The sequence below is a fragment of the Schistocerca nitens genome, chromosome 6 (assembly GCF_023898315.1).
Source record: "Schistocerca nitens isolate TAMUIC-IGC-003100 chromosome 6, iqSchNite1.1, whole genome shotgun sequence".
NCBI lineage: Eukaryota > Metazoa > Arthropoda > Insecta > Orthoptera > Acrididae > Schistocerca > Schistocerca nitens.
Window position 1 is genome coordinate 435,835,533 of NC_064619.1, and position 17,441 is coordinate 435,852,973.

The following is a 17,441-nucleotide window of genomic DNA, read 5'->3' on the forward strand; positions in this document are numbered from 1 at the left end:
GAGAAGTATGATAGGATCGTTACTGTTCTGTATGTACATAAATGATTTGGCGGACACGGTGGACAACAGTCTGCGGTTCTTTACTGATGATGCCGTCGTGTACAGTCGGGTGTCCAACTTGAGTGACTGCATTCAGAAACTAGGTGACTTAGACAAAATTTCCAGTTGGTGTGATGAATGGCAGTTAGCCCAGAATGTGGAAAAATGTCTGTTAGTGCGGTTGAGTAGGAAGAACAAACATGCAATTTTCGGATATAATATTACTAGTGTCCTGGTTGGCACAGTCAGGATGTTTAAGTATCCGAGCGTAACGTTGCAAAGGAATATGATGTCGAACGAGCCTTTGAAAACTGTGGTAGGGAGGCCAATGGTCGACTTCAGTTTACAGGGAGCATTTTAGGACAGAACAGTTTGCTTGTAAAGGAGATTGTATATAGTATGCTGGTGCGACCTGTTCTTGAGAACTGCTAGAGTGTTTGGGATCCGTACCAGATTGGATTGAAGGAAGACATCGAAGCAGTTCAGAGGTAGGCTACTAGATTTGTTACCAGTAGGTTCGAGCATTACGTAATCGTTACGGAGATGCTCCGGGAAATTAAATGGGAATCTGTGGATGGAAGGCATCCTTTTCGAGAAATGCTATTGAGAAAATTTAGAGTACCTTCATTTGAAGCTGACCGCCAAACGATTCTACTGCTGCCAATATACATCGCACGTAAGGACCACGAGGATAAGATAAGCGAAATTAGGGGTCATATGGAGGCGTACAGACAGTCGTTTTTCCCGCGCTCTGTTTGCGGTGGGGGGGAATAACATGTAATGGTACGGTACTGTGGCTTGCGGATTATTGATGTGGATCCGCCATGTGACATACCCGGAGTGATGTTCGGATGCAGATCCACAATGCTCCAAGTCCAGAAAAGGGTTTGAAAGTGCATCCGCCATGCATTATATCCTGAACGATGTTCAGAGGCGGATCCACACAACCCTGCGTCTGGGATATGAATCGAAGTTGGATTCACCAAGCGTTACGTCTCGAGATGTGTTCTATGTTCGAAGGTGGATCCACCAGCGGGAGGATTGGGTCATGGGATCCATCCGCGATGTACACAAAGACACAGACATACAGAAAACAGAACAAATGCTCTGCAAGTGTAGAATGTGTGGTTGGAGGTGACTCGATGCATTCGAGTACAGTGCTATACTATACCCCTCTCAAATGGCTCTGAGCAGTATGGGACTCAACATCTTAGGTCATAAGTCCCCTAGAACTTAGAACTACTTAAACCTAACTAACCTAAGGACATCACACACACCCATGCCCGAGGCAGGATTCGAACCTGCGACCGTAGCAGTCCCGCGGTTCCGGACTGCAGCGCCAGAACCGCTAGACCACCGCGGCCGGCTATACTATACCGTCCACCCAAAAAAATAGTGCATTTGCGCTAGGTGTTGAGAACTGTACTACATTTACAAGCAATTTTAGAATACGTGGTGCGAAATGATATCATGATCGTATAGACAGAAGTGACATAAAATGCATAAAATTACGAAAAATTACGGAAAATACCTTAGGAGAGAAAATACGCCAATATACGGGGGAAATTTAAGGTGAATGAGGGAGTACTTGCTTGTCTTCTGCTTGGTGGAGGAAAATTCTTGTACATGGGAACGCGTATGCGACAATAAGAGGAATTCGGTGGAAAGTTGACATGGAATCACCGGGAAAAAAGGAGTCATTTTTCCTCGATAGCGATAAGACGATTGGAATAAAGTGTTTAAAGTAAATGACACCAAATATAGAATGGTACATTTGTGTACGTCGTATCACAAAGTTATCGGAAACCACCACACCTAAATAACATCCTGGAGGCCGACCCAACAGAGGGTGCTGATCATTGATCTGTCCTTTTTTCAGCTGTCATGTAGACATTTTATCTTTCATAGGCAATTTATAGGTTGCTACAGGCAATGTAATACGTATATTAATTGTTGACCGTAAATTCACCATAAAAAGGATCGGTCCTATTCTATTCATATATTTCCTTTTAATAATTTTATGTGGGTAACTGTATTAGTCTTTTAATGTATCACAATTTAGTTTCTATGATAGTTATCAATTTTAAAAGTTTGCTACATGCATTTTACATAATGTGTTTTTATCAGATTATGTTTTTGTGTAAATGATGACTACGTCTAAGACGACAGTAGCGACATCTAGGGATGATGTAGGCAAACAGATTTCTGGTAGGTACTGTACTTCAGTAGCCAGTTGCAATAATGACTGTGTGGACGATGCGGCCTATTCTACACCTTATTTTAGATCTATATGACGATCCTATGGTGATTATATTTATATGTTTTGACGATGCCATTATGGCCTTATCACTTTAGGACATGGTGTAAAAAAGGTACATTTTACCGTATTTTCTGTACATCTCCCTGGTTGTATGATAGTATACTGTGATACGTATTGCTGTATTATGTTCAAAGACACACTGCTCACTACGTGTATATATTTGTATATTATAGATCTGAGGATGGACATTACGGACTGAAGTCGGTCAACGTCTAAAGAATTCATATTGTGATCAAAGACTGGAATAAAAAACATTTGAGGTATGATTTAATGGTAGACTGGTTATGCTTTGTAGAGAGAGGGAGATGTTGCTTCAGGTCATTTATCGCGCATTTAACCATTTTTTCCGTTGTTCTCTTAAGTTGCACCAATTGTGTGGTATAACTGGCGATCGACTTGTATACAACTGCGTGTTCTGTGTGTAGCTTACAGCGCTATGTACCTGCAATACTTAACAGCAAACGTCTTCATACCACTGTGCAGAGGGCTTCCAACGCATTGATGAATCATGTTCATCAATGGGAATACTATTTCAACACCCTCCTCTTTACGAAGGAATATGTATGCGAAATCATTTCTCTGTCACATCTTCGACGTAATAGAATCTTCAGTTTCACATAGGTACGAAGCAACTGTTACTATACTTTTAATGCTCGTCCTATCCAAAATGCATGCATGTTGATCATCGACGAGAGGACAAGTCTTAGGGTTTTTTAGTAGGTTGGTGTATAGGACGCGCAAATGTAGAAAATCAAACAGCATATGGGTATGTCAGCAGTATGACCATAAACAGATGGCGAACTATGGAAAAAAATGAAAAAATGACATAAAATCGGCAAAATTCATGGAAAACCTGATATAATCACGAAAACTTGATGTGAAATACATAGAAATTAAGGCAAATACGATTAAATAAGTAAAATCGCGGAAACAGAGTGTATTTACGGAAATTGACTGAGAATACATAAAATTTGAGAAAAGTACCATGAAAGGAGTACTGAACAAATAAATCAAATTGCATGTTTTGGAGTAGGAAAGTAGACTAACTCAACATACACACACCTTACTAGTGAAGAGAGGAGACATTCTACAGATGCGAAACGGCAATATTACTCTGACATGAGCAGTATCCCCCTAACATCAGACCAGGACTAATGTGTGAAAGAGGAAGGTTGCCAGGGGCGGTGGTAAGTGGCGATAAGACTGTTACATCTCTTCTGGTTACTGATCATGGTATTTATTTCCTCGTAAGATGTCGCTGTTCCTTCGAATGCATTTTCGGCTGCCGACGATCATTTCATAGGAATGTTGTGAACATATCATATGATCGGGATTGAATTTCGTAAACAGCAGGCGTCATACACCTCCTTTGTGTTACAAAGAATAGCTGTTTTATTTGGTGTGCAAGGTAGCTGTTTTATCACATTACAATTTGTCACCATTGTTTACTGTAGAGAAACTTGCTGGGAGAATATACGTCATGTGATGGAAATATATTTCTTATATTGGAATATTAACAGCGACGCATTTCACACGAATAAAAGGTCGGAAATCGCGCAGCTCTAGCATTATAACGGGTTTAAGTGCAAAACTGGGTAGCCCTAGGAATGTGTTTAGGTTCCACGATCAATTCTCTCTCTCCCGTATCTTCTTGGTACCGATACCAAACAAAGTAACAATACTTCAGAATTGATAGCACAGTTGATTTACGTAACGTTTCAAACTATGTCCATCTGGAGCTCCATCACGCATAAACAACACGATCCTCCTTAACCTGTGTTACATCATCACAACACTCTCATATAAACCATAGACCGATAAGGGGTGCTGGGGTCCTCAACAAGAGAGCAATAGGCAGATCTTGTGCACTTGGATGGCTGCCGTGGGTGAGACTTGTGAGGAAGTGTCCTTGCCGAACAGCGGTTAGGGAATCCGCTCACTCTGTTTCTTCACAAGTCTTGGAATATAGTGGTTGTAGTACCCTCCTACTTTTGGTCAGCTGCAGACTAAATCGGCGACAGTGTTGTAGGGAGTGTTGGTCAAAGAAGGTGTGGTGGGAATCTTTCCATCTTCAGGTTTATCCTAAGAATGCTAGAATACTCTATGAGACCCATTCACATATTGAAAGATGCCAGCCATCATTGGTGATGATGTGGCGCAGACGAATAGCGAAATTCTGCATGACCCGTTGAAGTGTCGTTTGGGGTTACTGCTGTACACCTTGTCTTTAATATAGCCCCGCAAAAAGGAGTTACACGTGTTCAGATCCGTAGAAAATGGCGGCCAACCGAGGGCCATGCCAGTGGCCTCTAGGTACCAGAGAGCCCGAATGCGGTCCCTAAAGTGCTCCTCCAGGACATCAAACACTCTCCTGCTTCAATGGGGTCGAGCTCCGTCTTGCATGAACCATATCTTGTCGAAATCAGGGTCACTTTGGATAACAGGGATGAAATCATCTTCTAAAACCTTCATGTACGGTTCGGTAGTCACTGTGCCATCAAGGAATATCGCACTGATTACTCCATGACTGGACATTGCACACTAAGATGTACCACTACCTCCTTTCTGTAAAAGTGTTGTGGTGTAGTATTAATTTAGTTATTTCGTGTAAGTCAGTGCAGATGGCTACGTGTGGTTTGAAATATGTGCGCAGGCGCCCGTAGCAACCTACAGCATTGATAATGTAACGTAGCAGTTTCAATTCTAAAAATTGTTTTTGCAACGCCATGCATATTTTGAGACCGACTAAATGCGTCTTAAATATACGTAGCGTGACATTATCTCAATACTCAGGCAAAAAGTTATTCGTTATTAATGGAAATGTTAAGCGCTCCTTCAACAAATGACAACGTAACATAACCTATAACTAACCCAGCGATAATATAGATCATGAAATGACTTCGTTTCCCAGAAAATTAATCTAACGTTACACAGAAAGAAAGAATGGTGCAAACACCTGCGTATTATTGAAATAATTACAGAGAATTTCTTTAACTTCCTCTCTTTACGAATTTAGTTAACTTTTAATCCTTTGAATTAACTGAAAATGTATTGACGGAGATTAAGCCTCACTTAAGCCTTGTGGTGTTAAAACTCTGAATAAGTTTCGTAATCAAAAATATTACACTACTGGCCATTAAAATTGCTACACCACGAATATGAGGTGCTACAGACGCGAAATTTAACCGACAGAAAGAAGATGCTGTGATATGCAAATGATTAGCTTTTCAGGGCATTCACACAACGTTGGTACTGGTGGCGACACCTACAACGTGCTGACATGAGGAAAGTTTCATACACAAACAGCAGTTGACCGGCGTTGCCTGGTGAAACGTTGTTGTGATGCCTCGTGTAAGGAGCAGAAATGCGTACCATCACGTTTACGACTTTGATAAAGGTCGGATTGTAGCCTATTGCGATGGTGGTTTATCGTATCGCGACATTGCTGCTCGCGTTGGTCGAGATCCAATGACTGTTAGCAGAATATGGAATCGGTGGGTTCAGGAGGGTAATACGGAACGCCGTGCTGGATCCCAACGGCCTCGTATCACTAGCAGTCGAGATTACAGGCATCTTATCCGCATGGCTGTAACGGAACGTGCAGCTACGTCTCGATCCGTGAGTCAACAGATGGGGACGTTTGCAAGACAACAACCATCTGCACGAACAGTTCGACGACCTTTGCGGCAGCATGAACTATCAGCTCGGAGAGCATGGCTGCGGTTACCCTTGACGCTGCATCACAGACAGGAGCGCCTGCGATGGTGTACTCAACGACGAACCTGGATGCACTAATGGCAAAACGTCATTTTTTCGGATAAATCCAGGTTCTGTTTGCAGCATCATGATGGTACCATCCAAGTTTGGCGACATCGCGGTGAACGCACATTGGAAGCGTGTATTCGTCATCGCCATACTGACGTATCATCCGGCGTGATGGTATGGGGTGCCATTGGTTACACATCTCGGTCACCTCTTGTTCGCATTGACGGAACTTTGAACAGTGGACGTTACATTTCAGATGTGTTACGACCCGTGACTCTACCCTTCATTTGATCCTTGCGAAACCCTACATTTCAGCAGGATAATGCACGACCGCATGTTGCAGGTCCTGTACGGGCATTTCTGGATATAGAAAATGTTCGACTTCTGCCCTGGCCAGCACATTCTCCAGATCTCTCACCAATTGGAAACGTCTGGTCAATGGTGGCCGAGCAGCTGGCTCGTCACAATACGCCAGTCACTACTCTTGATGAACTGTGGTATCGCGTTGAAGCTGCATGGTCAGCTGTACGTGTACACGCCATCCAAGCTCTGTTTGACTCAATGCTCACGCGTATCAAGGCCGTTATTATGGCCAGAGGTGGTTGTTCTGGGTACTGATTTCTCAGGATGTATGCACCCAAGTTGCGTGAAAATGTAATCACATGTCAGTTCTAGTATAATATATTTGTCCAATGAATACCCGTTTATCATCTGCATTTCTTCTTGGTGTTGCAATTTTAATGGCCAGTAGTATAACAAACTTTAATACCGAAAACTGACTGTAAAAGTTCATAAAAGCACTCAGGATTATTTTCCTTCGCGAGTGAAGCTTGAAAACACTGAAATATTCTTTATTGTACTTATTGGCGGTCTCAGCGCCACCGAAACAGTCGAAGCCAAATGGGCAAATGACAGAAATATTATTATTCTCTTTAAATACATTTCACGTGGAGGGAGAGGTATTGTTGAAAGGAAACATAAGGTACTTTCAATTAACAGTAAATTGTAACCTTAAAGCTCACACAGACAGGTAGTAATACATACATCGATTCACAGGAGAGAGAAACAAACAGGCGAAAAATAGAACAAACTATGGCGAGCAACAGGGCTCTTGTGTATATATATATTACACGTGAAATTCCGTGTTTTCATTGAACATATTGAACTGTGGTGTTCTTTTTCTTTGCGATTAATGGAATATTTACAATATTTGTCACAAAATATTATCATGCTCGACAAAATAACTCATAATATTACAGGCATTACTTTCTTGTTTTGCGTTACATTCATATCAGTTGAAGATATCGCGTCATACATTAGATAGGCTTCCAGGTGACGAGATAACGGTCACCTGTTGAGGATGAAGAGTCATCTCGATCACGAAAAGCGAATTCTCAGTCCCCGAAATGCACCAATTTTGTTTACTGCCGAACCCATCCAAATGAAAGTGGACTTCGTCGCTGAATCAAACCATACAGTACAAACCTAACACGTCCCGTGGCCAACCGTACGGTTTTAACATCCTAACGCAAACCGTTCAGCAGTTATGACGATTTTATTTCATGTAGTTCAATAATTGATTCTAAGAAATTCGTCAGTGGAGTTGCCAAGTTATTAAAATGTGTGGTCCGGAATAATAGACATATTTCTGCACCAGTAACTTTAAATCTTTGGTTAGATTAATCTTAGTGGTAGTATTGTTTCAAAGAAATTAGATATTTTTTGAAAAAGAGACAGATATGAAAAACGTGATTGAGGAAAATGCAGTAGTTAGTATTTCGACTACCCTGAACAAGCCTCTGCAAGACGTTCTTGAGTTCTCACCACACATCGGAAACTTTAGCTTAATTTCATGAATCATTCCAAAAATGACAGCTTCCGTCATTTTGAAATGAAAGTACGCTATTTTTTTTTAATTTTCATAGAACACATGTGTGACAAACTTCCTAACTGCAAATAAAACTTTTGTTTAGTTGTTTCAGCAGTTCTGTTGTCTGTTGCTCTCCGCTGTAATTATTATCAAGTTGTGATGAAGAGTATTTAACAGTGTCAGCCTCATACAAGTTCTCAGATATGTAAGGAGTTACTTTTCTAAACCGAGTGACAAGTGTTGGTTAAGAACTATTTGTTAAAACCCATGAAAGATTTTCCCTCTTTCCAAAACCTATGTTTACTGATGAAAGATCTGAAAATATACAGGAAAAAGGGAAGGCTCTATGATATAATCTTGTGGGATGATGACAGACAGCTCAATACAGGACACTTTCTCGCGACAGACTTTGCCTCCTGTCACAGAGATTCGATTTGAACCACTTCTCCTGTTACACTACGATATTCTAATTAATAGCGATTTTTCACAGTTACTAATTACAGAATGTACCAGTAGCTGTAATCTATTGTCTAACAAATTAAGTACGTTCTCTGTGTATGTGTAAGCCGCATTTTCGACATGGGAACCCTCTATAAATCCAAACTCCGACTATTACACTGCATTACTTGTAGTCAGATAGTTAGGAAGCCGCTACTATATTGCCTTTTCTACAGCTTACGAGAATTCTGGCCTTAGGGAAACTAGACAGAAGTCTGATGGCGTTTCCTTCTCTTCTTTCTTAGGCAGGGGTTGAACTTCAGAATACGTCAGCCAACTGGGAATATTTCAGTGGTAAATAACTGGTTACATGAATAAGTTAGTGCGTTAATAAACTCAGAACAACACTAATTATCCGACTTGTTTTTGTATTATCATAATTACACTTTTTAAGTTTTTATGATTTATAGCTCACATTACTTTAGTCAACGTCATATTCATATTACTAAATTTATCTGAAGTGGCAGAGCTTCTATATTCCATGGTAACATATAGCGAACCAGGCAGCTCCATTTTTTGGGAAACATATGAAATGCTTGTTAAAAATACTTTCGACAGTGGACAAGTCTGTTACCAATGTATCATTCTGAATGCGATCAGCACCGCTTTGTCTCTGGTTTCACCAGTCTCATCCTTAACTATATTCCATATTGTCTTTATTTTGTTACCTGATGTAACTATATTTTTCTCATAATGTTTTGCTTCGAATTCTGTATTACTGTCTTCAACATTTTGCGGAGTTACATGCAATGAACTCCTTTTTGAAGCTCTTTCGAGTTCATATCTTGGAGCAATATCCTAAGATAGTCGATTTTTGGCTTGCTTAGTACCCCCCTAAGTTCAGATTTAGTGGACTTCGTATTAACATTTAAAATAAGGTATTGCATGTCATTGTCTAAGAGGCCATTGACTACGACAGTTTTCAGCATTGTAATAAAGATATTAGGAGTAGCTATCTTTGAGCGGTTGGCTGCCTTAATTTGGCAGTTTACTGCAGTTGCTCACAGCTAGTACGAACACTTACGCGTGACCCCTTTCGCCTTTATCTCCTACACGTATGCAGTCAGATGGCCGGCAGATTGTGATGCAGGTGTGGGCTGAAGAAACGTACTGCACTGGAAAACGCAGGATGCAGTTTCTCTTCGGTACGGAACACCTGCTGTCGCTCGGTCCGTTACGTGATAAACGGAGGGTTGTACCGCAATTAAGACACGTACGGCTAGCGGTACCGTATCTCGTCGCATTGTGGACGGCACATTTGGCTACCGCATGCTAACTTGTCGTAAAGGCACGGACTCACGCGCGCTACTTCACTGGGAAAACCATCACCAGGTGCGTCCGGTGGTAGAGTTCCTTCTCCGCTGTACGCACTTTTGCTGTAGGTCCTCAAAAGCATACGCTAAGCCAGACCACATCTTTCATCTTTAGGAAGATTCATAATTCTGACTTCGCAGTAGCAGTGGGCACTCGAAAACGTCAAGGAATGGGGATGTGTGTTCCCTACAAGTAAGAAGAGAGCAAAGAAGTACAGAGCCACAGTGCGCTTCGTCACAAATATTGCTCTTCTCGTGAATTCCTCAGTTGTCGGACTGTATCTAGAGAGCGTGGGTAACAATGTGGATTTTCATGTGATGTGCTGCACTTCCAATAAAAGTCGTTTTGTTTAAGTCAAGTATAAGTCAATCACAGGTATATCCGTTCTAAAGTTAGTTTTTCGTGGAATATTCGGGGTAACATTCGCTTTAAAAAGAATATTTTTGGATTAACAAGCGTTTCTTTGCTACGATTCTTTCTCATGCTATTTTAAAGAAACTATTCCGTGAAAAACGTTTCTTTTCACTTATCGAAGTTTCACAACGCAACTTGATAATGAGTGGGCTTTCGCTTCGTTATTCGACATAATTATGATGATGCTCCGAAAATAATGATTTTATCCACATTTACTCGCAGATAAAATCACTGTATCATTTTTCTCTGTTACAAAAGCGGCAAAAATTTGAGATTTAAACGGAAATTAACTGCTAGTAATGAACAGTGACCCTCAATTGTTTGCTAGGGAAACTGTCTGAATACAGGGTATTTTGAAATGAAATTAGACTCTCATATACTAAACACACTTTATTTTACGTTTGTCCAAAAATCGAGACAGTGAAAAAGACGTCAAGGAAGCTTTTCAATGATGAAAGTAATACCCATCTAAAATTTTTAGTCACAGTTTCATTATGTAGAGGTGCTATTCATTGAGAAAAGCACACATTACAAAAATATTTTGAGATGTCCCCAGCTACTCATAAATCCATTCATTCATTATTTCGACACTCTTGGAATATGGACTACAACGTTATTGGCAACTGGACGGTCTCTTCTAGTAAGACCGAGCGAGGTGGCGCAGTGGTTAGACACTGGACTCGCATTCGGGAGGACGACGGTTCAATCCCGCGTCTGGCCATCCCGATTTAGGTTTTCCGTGATTTCCCTAAATCACTCCAGGCAAATGCCGGGATGGTTCCTCTGAAAGGGTATGGCCGACTTCCTTCCCTAATCCGATGAGACCGATGACCTCGCTGTCTGGTCTCCTTCACCAAACAACGCAACGCAATCTTCTAGTAAGGATCATTGTGTTCCAACAATGACCGTTCTTACCAAGCACGACTGTATTTTCGTCATCGATGTCTGAAGATTCGGCAGATTGGTCCATACCGGGTGCAGGAGAACCAGCTTTAGAATCACTTCTGTAGCCGCGCGGAGTGTCCGCTCGGTTTGAGGCGCTATGTCACGGACTGGGCACCCCGTCCTGCCAGAGTTTCGAGTCCTCCCTCGGGAAAGTTCGTGTGTCGTTCTTAACACAAGTTACTTTAAGTAGTGTGTAAATCTAAGGACCGATGACCTCAGCAGTTTGGTCCGTTAGGAATTCACAGACATTTGAACATCATTTTTGTCAGGAAAACCAATTACGTCAGTCTCACCAGTGAGTTCTTCTAACAGTGCTAATAGTATAGCACTTTCAGTTAGTAAAATTTCATTTCTGCGTGCCATTTTCACATAAATGTACTTCACACTCAGTGACAGAAGTTACACCATGTGTACTCCATGGTCACTCTTCAAAAACTATTTTTGTCAAATTAATTAAACAATAGTGTCTCACAACTTATAATCTCCGTCCTCTACTAATTTTAACTCAAACTGAATTTACAATGATGGTATCGTGTTTTGTATCCCAGATACGGTGGCGCTTGCGGAGTAACAAACAAAAAACCCGGGTCCCGGTGTACACTATTAGGGTTAAACAGCTTCAGAATCCTAGAAGGAATTGTTTTCAAGATCTTTCATAACCATTTTTGAAATATAATAGAACAATTTCCTAACGAAATTGCACGAACTTACGGTTTTTTTTTAATCTCAGAGCGGTACTTGCTACTTACGTCGTAAATTATTTGCTGGATGTGTACCAATCTCTGTATTTCCGTATTGTTTTTACCCTCTATAACCCCCTATAATATCATGGAAGCTATTCCCTAAGGTCTAAATGTATTTCCTATCATCCCGTCACTTCTTCTCGCGAGAGTTCATATGTCCCTCTGCTCCCCGATTCGGTGGAGAATCTCATTTCTTACCTTACCAGTTCACCTAACTTTCAGCATCCTTCTACAGAAACACATACCGAACGCTTCGATTCACTTCTTTTCTGGTTATCCCACAGTTCATCATCCGCTACCATTCACTAATAGTTGAAATAAGTAGACTTCTCTTGACCAAAAATGTCCCTTTTGACTCTGCGAGTCCGCTTTTTATATCCACATTGAATTATCCGTCACGTGTTATTTTGCTTCCGAGGTAGCAGACTTCATTTGTATCATCTGCTTCTTGGTCACTGATTTTGATGTTGATTTTATTGCTAATCCCACTCCTCATTACTATCGTCTTTCTTTGCTTTACTCTTAATCCATGTTCACTACTGATTACTGTTCATTCCATTCTACAGATCCTATAATTCTTCGTCATCTTTAATGTCATCAGTGAATTTTATCGTTCATATACATGCAGACAGTTTTAACCCAACTCTTGGACCTTTTTTATTTCCGTCATTGCTTCTTGGATGAACATACTGAATAGCAGAGGAGAGATATTGATTTCCTGTCTCATCCTGCTTTTACATCAAGCTGGTTGTTCTTCGTCTTCCTTTATTTTCCCCTCCTGGTTGTTGTCCATATTTTGAATTATCCGTCATTCGCTATAGCTTACTCTTCTTTTTCTCAGAATTTCGAACACCATGCTGATTTATACATTATCGAAGAGTTATCCAAGTCGCAAAGTTTATGAACTCAAGGCATACTTCCATTACCATTCGCAACGCTAGCACTGGTGCCTTTCCTTCCGGACAACCAAACTGAACGTCATGTAACAGATCTTCAATTTTCTTTCCCATTTTTCCGTATATTGTCCTTGTTAGCAATAAGTTTTAAGCTGACTGCCCGATAGATCTCCCATTTATCAGGATTGTGAAGATGATTTTGCTCCGAGTGGTTTGGCTGCAACGACCCTAATAACTGTACAATTTATGAAGGAATTCTATCTTTCCATTACTGCTACAAACCTTGCAAGTCATTTGAAGCTCTGTCAAACTATTCTACTGGATCTTTTCCAAATCGAAACCATTTCTGCTGCCACGTCGGTATACAGTTCCTCTCACTCGTAGAGGCCCTCAGTATACTCTTTCCACCTACTCTCTCTCTCCTCTGCATTTAACAGTAGACTTTTTCACTATTAATGTTGAAGACTTTGTGAAAGTTAGTTTCACTTTTCTGTATGCTGAATGTGTCTTTTGGACAACCATTTCCTTTTAAATTACTTTATATTTCTCATATTTACATTTTGCTTTAGACTCCGTGTAATACCTATTGATTTCGTCCGTAAGTGACTTGTATCACTGTATTTATTTATTTCCTTTTGTCGACCAGCTGAATTATTTATCCTGTTACCAAAGATTTCTTCGAAGTCATCTTCTTTGTACCTACACATAGACTTGCCTCTCCAACGCCTGAGACTGGTCCATCAGATTTCGTATGTGCCGCCTTAAAAAATTCACCTCTCAACTGATTTGTGTCAGCATACCGTTCGGCCATCAGAGAGATCCAGCTCCGCGCGTACGGTCATATATATATCAGGGCAAGAGGTCTTGTACAGCGGCCAATAACATTGTATGAACAGAATATTAGATGGACGTATTTCTAGTGCTTCCTCCACTACACGAGTCCCAGAATGATGAAGTTGATGCTACAATTTCGACATTCAGCGCACAATCCTCTGCAGAGTGAAAATTTCATTCTGGAATTTCGGCATTGTCATGCCGCATAGAGTGTCTAGTGTCGATGCTGTGCAGCCGATCTATTGTGTTGTAAGAGCCGGGTGTGCCCTAGCTGTTCCGTGCATCTCTCATGGACTGAACGCGTCGTCTGCTCGATTTACGAATTGTCCCACTCGCGAAGGATCTTGCAACCTTCAGGCTCAGGGAACATCAAGTCACCCTGGACGGATCTGTGAAGTGCTATTGTCTTCTGTAGAAAGCGAAAGATTATTGTAACTTCGTGCATTCGTGAGAATCCAACTTATTTTTGACGACATTTTCTCACATACGAGTCGGAAGCCAAGTACTTATATCTCCCTACTTCATCTTCATCGTTCCTTACGTCGACTTGAGATTTTATCGGCACCGTCTTGCAAATTTATTGTGACGAGCTTCTGCTTCTTTGTAAAAGCTCGTTCAGCAGACGGCTCTCCTAAGCAGTTCTATAAGCGATTATGTGGGTGTGATATGCAACCACATGCTTTTTGTTTATAATACGGCTTATTGTGACATTAATCAGTTTTCTAGCCAGTGTAGGCTCAACATCAAATGAAAGCATTACAGAATCGTTATTTTCTGGACAATGAGAAGCTAGGTGCTAGGGTCGTGGTCCTGGCGAAAATAACGCAGAGTTAACGAAATGTGTACCAAAGGGAAGATCGCTATGTTTTTTGATATTTAAATTGTACGGCTTTAAATTGCAGGATAAAATTTTTCTGAGCACAGATAACGGACGCAACTGAACATTGCAAGCTGTTCCTACATAAAGCACCTGTTTAACAGTTACAGTTCGTCGTCCACAATGTAATAAATGTACCAAAGTTCTAAGAATATCCATTGCCTGGGAGGCGACTTGCGACAAATTTTGTATCTCGAGATACCATCTTTCAGAGCAAACAAAACGTCCAAATACGGAAGGCAGTCCTTTTCGATTTCAATTGTAAACTGAGTATTTCTTGGCTGGAATTTAGAAGGTTTAAAAATTCGTTTAATTAACAAAGTTCACCATTGGCTACATTAAAAGGTGTGATCAACTTGTCTCTAAAATACTGTGATTTTAAGCTAGTTGATTCCAGCGCCGGCCGCGGTGTCCGTGCGGTTCTGGCGCTGCAGTCCGGAACCGCGGGACTGCTACGGTCGCAGGTTCGAATCCTGCTTCGGGCATGGGAGTGTGTGATGTCCTTAGGTTAGTTAGGTTTAAGTAGTTCTAAGTTCTAGGGGACTTATGACCTAAGATGTTGAGTCCCATAGTGCTCAGAGCCATTTGAACCATTTTTTTGATTCCAGCGCCTTTTCCTGAAAGTCCCCACAAACTTTATATATTCTCCCACAAACTTTATATATTCACAACATCCTTTCCCTTTAATCCAAATATATACAGATTCATTAACATTAATCTTACGTCTACTTCTAGTGTAGAGGGACAGGGAAGAAGGTGAGGTATATACAGATTTTCCAAAGTCTTTATTAGCCATTTCAGCCATGTGGTAGGTGCGGAAGGCGATGACATCACGGTCGACGAAACTCTCCAGACCACCGACTGCAGGAACACCAGATCCACCTCTGACTATAGCAACAGTTAACCATCCATTTCCATGTGTAAATGTATCATTCACATCAATGCTAAAATTCAGTCTGCAACCACGAAACATACAGGGTCCTTCAAGTAGTTCATTAGCTGAAATATTCTTCAGCTTGTTACTCTTCTTGTCAGCTGCAGATGTCGTCATTTCAATGTGACAAAGAACCTCTTTATTAAAACTTTTGCCACTAAGAGCTAACAAATCGGAAACGGGAACCACAGTCAATAAGGAAACCAAGTCAAAGCTAATTAAAAAGCAGTAGTGTGCAATCTGAGTGGTCTAACTTTCCCAGTAAAGTCTATAGATATGCGTATGTGATGAACACATTTCCCCAGAAGAGGCATTAATAACTAGTGTAAGCATTTGGCACTGTCGTAATTCGGAGAGTCAATATTACTCGTTACTGATAGCACAGTAACAAGTTTTTTGTGGTTTTTTTCTGAGTCCATGAGGCCTCGTAAGAACCGGATCCCTTGGCTGAAATCTTATTACAATCTCCAGAGTTGAGGAGGGAGCGTTCTCAAATGTAGCAGTCTTCGGCACCCTCTGATTAGTGAGTGTTTACCAGTCTTCCGATACGTGCCATCGCTCGGTAAACTATAATTTTGTCATGGTAGCTGTCAAGAGAGATTAAAACATTGGGATTAAATTAATCTGAATGTACTACGACAGCCCTTTTTATGGATACTCATTCTTCTTCAAATGAACTGCCTACTGTGGTATTCATAATTACAGTATCTATAAACTCAAAGACATTCAAATGCGCATCACCATTCCTCAATGCTTCAGTATACCACCTTTTTTACCCACTGAACCTTTCTGGCGATTTTCTTAAACTTTTGCTTACTCTTCATCATTACTCAATTGTAACATGAGTCTATGTCTGCTCATAGTTGCGCCTTGCAATCTGTTGTCTGATCTCGAAATTTCTGCCTTACCTTGATGTTCAAAAATGGTTCAAATGGCTCTGAGCACTATGGGACTTAACTTCTAAGGTCATCAGTCCCCTAGAACTTAGAGCTACTTAAACCTAACTAATCTCAGGACGTCACACACATCCCTGCCCGAGGCAGGATTCGAACCTGCGACCGTAGCGGTCGCTCGGCTCCAGACTGTAGCGCCTACAACCGGTCGGCCACTCCGGCCGGCTTACCTTGATGTAACCTAGATGACTTCTTCCACGAGTATTTGCTGTTCCTATCTGAAATTTATCACAGAACGTAATGAGTCTGTCTCCTATCTTATTCCTACTACCGATTAGTTCTGGTTACTTTCCTTCCCCTGCTATAGCGTTACAATCCCCCATAAGAGTATGAAATTTTCATTTCACTTTAGATACTGAATAAACCGTTCAGACTCCTCACAGCCCCTCAATCGCTTCATTCGCTGCTTGTGTCGTCGGTATGTCTACATGAAGACTGAAATGCTTGGAGAATCAGCAGGTGGTATTTATACTGTAGTCAAATAGATGTTGTTGAAAATGATGATGGTGATGATCGATGACGATAAATATGACGATGATGATTGCGATAACTGAAAGCTTAATAATGGATAGTGTATATCAAATTCGCGTTTATATGACATGGCTGAAAACATAAGGATAGGAACAATGAACATCTAAATAGTAGGAAATGAAATGAATCCTTTCGATTTTTCGCAGGGTATTCAAATAAGCAGTATTGTATGGATGAATGATTTATGTTACTAAATTATTTATGTCATTTAAGCAAAAGAAAGAACGAATCATTGGCATCATTGAAAATACGATCGTTTTCAATGAGGGAAGTCCATTAGGAGGTTAAAAAAATGGTTCAAATGGCTCTGAGCACTATGGGACTTAACATTTGTTGTCATCAGTCCCCTAGAACTTAGAACTACTTAAACCTAACTAACCTAAGGACATCACACACATCCATGCCCGAGGCAGGATTCGAACCTGTGACCGTAGTGGTCACGCGGTTCCAGACTGAAGCGCCTAGAACCGCACGGCCACACCGGCCCATCATTAGGAGGTCGTAAATG